Here is a 6,000-nt window from a genome sequence, read left to right as displayed (position 1 = left end):
TCAGTTAAATGCAATACTGATTGCTCAGTGAATATATTTGTTTTTATCTGTATATGACTTTTAATTCCCTTATGAAATTGTAACATTTTACTGTTTCTCTCTTATAATAAAGTACAATATTGATATGTGTATATTTTGCATATATATGAACTAATGACTCAATGTTTTTAAATCTTATTACATCATATTCTACCTTTTAGCCAGTAACTACTCCCTTTTTTACTTTATAGTAAGTGGAAAAATTATTTGAAATTCTGAGCCCATTTGTTTATTTTTCTTGCTAAGCATGAAAAGCTGTTAGCAGTCTACTTGAAAATGTCTTCCAAGTAAATTTTATCATAAATTTGTGCTAATATCTTCTTTGCCATAGTACTGGCACTTTCTCCAAATTATACACCATTTCTTCCAGTCCTATATCTTTCATCTTGGTATGTGTAAAGTACATTTGTCAAACATTCAATATGACCACTATTATTCTTAGAATAATGCTCTAATTCACTTATTAAACACAGCATTTTCATTGTTGTTGTTGTTGGTGGTGTTTTATAGTACAAGGAATTCTGGCTGGCTATACATGTATGTGATGTTTTATTATATTCATATGGGTGGATTCTTGATGAAATGTACTTTAACATTTATGTTCTCTATAATAAATAAATACATAACAAATAACATAGTAAATACTAATGAATGTGCCATTTGGTATTTTGATGGTTAATTTAAAAATTAGAAAACTAAAAAAGCATAGAATCAAAGACATTCTCTATTAACTAGTAATGGTGATCTAAAAAAAAAAACAAACAAAAAAAAACCCCCAAACTGGAAAAAAAATTACTTTATCTTTAAAGTGAGAGCATTATAACCTACTTAATATGTAACAAAAATACCTTCTTGAAATTAGAAAGCATGTTTGGTAATCCTTAAGAAATTCTTTTATTCTCTAATAGTTTATTCTGATTAACAAGAATATATAACTCCAGTTCCTTGCTCTCTTCCCTCCTCAAATTCTAATGAGCTAGAGGATTAATATAGTAGGGAAACAGGTCAAGGTTGCAGACAAGGAAATTGATCAAATTATGGTTAGGTAGGTTAACAAAATAAAAATCTAGCAGTTGAAATTTATCATGAGAGCAAATAATAAGAGATCATCCAAGGAACAGAAAACTGAAAATAGCCCTTACTATGAAATAAAAGGACATGGGGAGATTCTCTTTGCATGCAACAAAAATTGGGAAAACACAAGTGTCAAAAGATTAAATGTTACTGTGAATGTTTAAAATATGATGAAAACAAATTAGGTCATTACAGAAAATTTTTCTCAATCTGTTCCCCTGTATACCATAAAAATAAATTTGATATCCCCCCCCCTTTTTTTTTTACAAATATAGTTCTTTATTTTGTAAGAGCTATGACAGATAAGGAATATTACCTCAAAGTCCATTTGAATGTGCTTTAATTAGTGCACTGGTTGCGGGGGATAAGGGGAGGTTCCTTTTGGGGGATGTCCACCAGCACTCAGACATCCCTCTAGCAGTCCAGGGCTCTCACAATCCAGGACCCCTCGCTCCTTACTACCTGTCTACCATGGAGGCAGGAGAGGGGCCCGCCACGGCCACTGTGCTCGCAAGCCATGAGCCCAGGTTCAGACTGAGCCAGGGGGAGCACTGCTCAACCAGAAGCCAAATTTGCTGCTCCTTAGTGCTAGTCCTTCCCCCCACCCACTGATTGAGGGGGCTGATCAAGGGCCAGGTTGACTGGGGGAGGGGCTGTGGGAGGTTGAGGCACCACATTTGCACCCCATACTGCCTCTGTGGAGGCTCTGGGACCATGCCGCGCCACCCCCCCCACCCCCCCATCACTGCTGAAGGGGGCACCAGGACCACTATAGCTGACTTGGCAGTGCAGGCTCACTGGCCCTGCCCACTTGTCAGTCTACCATCCAGTCTAATTAGCATATTAGTTCTTTATTATATAGGATAGTGAAATCATAATGGAACTGTAGCTCATAAACTTAAATTTATAAAACTTATTATTTTTCACTCATTATCCACATTAGAAAATAAAGTCCTAAATATATATGACCTGGGAGAATAGTTTCAATGCAGGAGAGATTGTAAAATGAGTGGAGAATATGTAGCTTGGGAACAACAGGAAGCACCTAGGAGCTTAAGAATGGACGAATGATGATAAGAAAAGTTCAAAACAAAATTTTGTCTTTCAGCTATTTTAGTATTCTGCCTAGCAATAATATTATTGAATTGCGTGGTATGGTGCTTAAATACAAAAACACGATGATATTCAATAGATCCTCCTATATGTAGAAAATGCAGATTTAAAAATTAGAAAACTAAATTAGTTTACCTATTTTTTATATGTGCTGAAGCATATTGACTTTTGCTGTCTTTCCTTGTTTTATACTTTAAAAAAAATACATGGTTTTATTGATTTCAGAGAGAGGAAGAGAGAGGGAGTGAGGGGCATAAATATCAATGATGAAAGAGAACCATTGTTCGGCTGCCTCCTGCATGCCCCCCATTGGAGATGGAACCTGTAACTCAGACCTGTGCCCTGCCTGGGAATAGAACACTGACCTCCTGGTTCATGAGTTTATGCTCAACCACTGAGCCACATAGGCCTGGCTATCCTTGTTTTTAAAGTGAGGCTTGATCTGATGAAAATATCTTTAGAAAAAATTTCCTCTCCTATCCCATCATTCCTTATTTATATATTGAGGGTATTTGAACAGATAGCAAGATTAAGATGAAAGATATATTTGTTCCAATATGCCTCATCCTTTGATGTCTAGCTTCTCTCTGTTTACTCCACAGTTATTTTCATAATATTTTATTCTGATGCCACAAACTAGCGACAAGTCTCTGGAGAGAATAATGTTCCAAGGCATGACATCATTAGAGGACAATAAGCTTGTTTTCATTCCACCATCCTTAGCTTTGTTAAAGGATAAGTGGAAAAAATTAGCATACTGCATGCCTTGTAAAGAAAATTGTTTCTAATTATTTTCCTTCCCAAAGTATTCCATGAGGCATTGATTGGACTTGAAATCCATTTCATATTAGTTATCCTCAGCTAACATTTGTAATTTTTCATTGTTGTTAAAGAGTCTATTAATTGAGCTGAGATTATTCTACTAAATAAATGTAAATAAAATTACTGGAGTGACCAGAATATGCAAGTAATCATTTATTTTGTTCAGAAACTAAAAGTAGATAAATCAGATATTTAAATATCTAAAACATTACAAATTCAAATACTGATTATATGTACCTTTCAGGCAAAATAAAATTCAATGTAGAAAAATCTTAGGAAAATATGCCTGTTGATTATGTTCCCAGGGGCTGTAGTAGGCAGAATAATAATCCCTAAAAGATGGTGAAGTTTGCTGAAACCAGTTTGGCTCAGTGGTAGAGGGTCAATCTGCCCACTGAAAGGTCCCAGGTTTGATTCCAGTCAGGGGCATGTACATTGGTTGCGGGCACATCCCTGGTAGGGGGTGTGAAAGAGACAGCTGGTCGACGTTTCTCTCTCATCGATGTTTCTAGCTCTCTATCTCTCTCCCTTCCTCTCTGTAAAAAATCAATAAAATATACTTTAAACAAAAAGATGGTGAGGTCTTAGTCATTATAGTCTGTGAATATATTACCTTACAGAGCAAAAGGTTTTTTGCAGGCCACACCATTGTTAATCACGTGAATCTTTAAAATCAGAGAACCAGTGTCACATAAAATTCATACAAATAAGTAAACAAACAATAAATACAATAAAAGTGGAGAATTTTTTCCTATGTCAGAGAGAGAGGCGTGATGGTGGAAGTTCTTCTGGAAACTGTTCATTCAAACTGACATTTATTCCCATGTCAATAGTCCTTGGAATTTGAGCCAAACATTGGTCATTTAGGAACTTTTGTGTAATTTATTGTTGTTTTTTATCCTGATAATGTAGGGTATAGATACATATTTTAGGATAAATTCAAGTGTACTATCACTTTGTTAAAAAAACAACAACAACAATGTTATGTTTAATATATTCAACATTTTTCAGAAGTTGGGAAAGTGGCTCAATGTCTGTATGGTGGTGGTTTAATCCCTTTGTAAATGGAAGCATATGGAATGAGTGTTAGTATCATTTAAAGCAGTTTGGTGATTTTTTTTAGGCCTTTTATGTAGATATTCAAGACTAGATTTGAATGATCAGTCTTGTACAGGTTTCTATATTTTTAAAATCATAGTTTGCCACACCTGATGCCAATTTTTAGGATGTACATCTGTGGAAATTAAAAAAAAAACAACAACCAGGAATGATTAGGCCTACAGGCTTTTGGCAGGAAAGATTTTTTGCAGAGTGGAAGTGTGTACATTGTTTACAATTTAGCATTATAGCCCCGGAATAAGCAATTGCAGATACAGCTGGGAGATATCTATGTGGGTGCCCTTTATGGTATGGTCTGATGATAAACCTCTCAGTTACTGTCTCATCAGACTCAATACGACAGCTGTGGGTAGCTTCAGTTAGCTGCCTCCAGGCCAGAAATAGGAGCACCAATGCATTCTGTATGAAGGTTCCCTGCCCAAACACTCATGAGAGATTATGAAGATTGAGGTTTAGTATGCGTTCCTTTAGTTGGCATGATTAAATGCATTCCTTTAGTTGGCTCAGTCCATCTCAAGAGATTTCCCACGGTTGACCTTATTCACGGGCCTGTGTGAATGGCTTAGCACCAGCCAATGATAGAGGACGGAGGAAAGCACTGGGTCCAGGTAGGGAGGGAGGTTTAGGGAAATCCCAAGCATCCTCTTGGACTTATCCAGCAAAACTAAGGTTTTGCATAAGTTTTACATCATGTGGACCTGGTCGATAGAATTTTATTTATTTTGTATTAGCAACTCTTGTACCCATAACAGGAGACATGACTAGTCTCTTTGTTTGGACAACATTATAAGACATGACCAGGAGAGGAGAAAGATACCTCTAGAAATATAGTAGCCCCTGGCCATATGTCAGCATACATTAATTAAAATGGAAAATCCTGTTTCTGAGGGGCACTAGCCACATTGAAAGTGGGCCATGGGCATACTAGCCTGATGGCCACATTGAGTAGCACAGATAGAGACCGTTTCCATCATTGCACAAAGTTCTGTAGGACAGTCCTTCTCTAGAGCCAAGCCAGGCTTCTTTGAGCCCTAGAGGACTGAGATGATAACTTTGAAACTGGTACTCTGCTTATTGCTTTGAGTGACAGGGCTTGCCAGTCTGTATAGTGGACCTGGAGCATTTGAAAGCAAATAGTTGCTAGAGATGTTGTTGGAACCTTGACACTAGATACGGTAGCAGAAAATGTGAGAGTGTTCTTGTCATAGCCCCTCATGTATTCACTTTGTACAAGGATATCCTAAGACTCGGTTCTCTATACAGCAACTGTTTCATGAGCCCCTATTCTTTTTTCTTTCTTTTTTTTAAAATATATTTTATTGATTTTTTTTTTTTTTTTACAGAGAGGAAGGGAGAGAAATAAAGAGTTAGAAACATCTATGAGAGAGAGTCATGGATCAGCTGCCTCCTGCACACCCCCCACTGGGAATGTGCCCGCAACCAAGGAACATGCCCTGGATTGGAGTCAAACCCGGCACCTTTCAGTCCGTAGGCCGATGCTCTATCCACTGAGCCAAACCAGTTTTGACAAGTGTGGTATTTTTAACAGCACTAAACACCATGAATTGTATTAGAAATTAGGATCCATGTCTACTCCAAATATATTGAATTTCAGTCCCAAGCTAGTGGTCTAGAAATTAGTAACTTTAAAAATCCCTAAAATTCATTTTTAGGCATAGCTACACTGGAATGCTCCTTTGAACTTGTTAAAAGAAAGCACATATTATGATCATGGTTGTATTATTCTTGAACAGGGTTAACGATTGGAGAGGAGAGAAAGTGAATTACAAAAGGCCATTCAGAAATTTGTAAATTAATTTAGATGAATAGTAA

The sequence above is a fragment of the Pipistrellus kuhlii genome, unplaced genomic scaffold (assembly GCF_014108245.1).
Source record: "Pipistrellus kuhlii isolate mPipKuh1 unplaced genomic scaffold, mPipKuh1.p scaffold_m20_p_3, whole genome shotgun sequence".
In the NCBI taxonomy this organism is placed as follows: Eukaryota; Metazoa; Chordata; class Mammalia; order Chiroptera; family Vespertilionidae; genus Pipistrellus; species Pipistrellus kuhlii.
Note: the sequence above shows the minus strand (reverse complement) of the source record.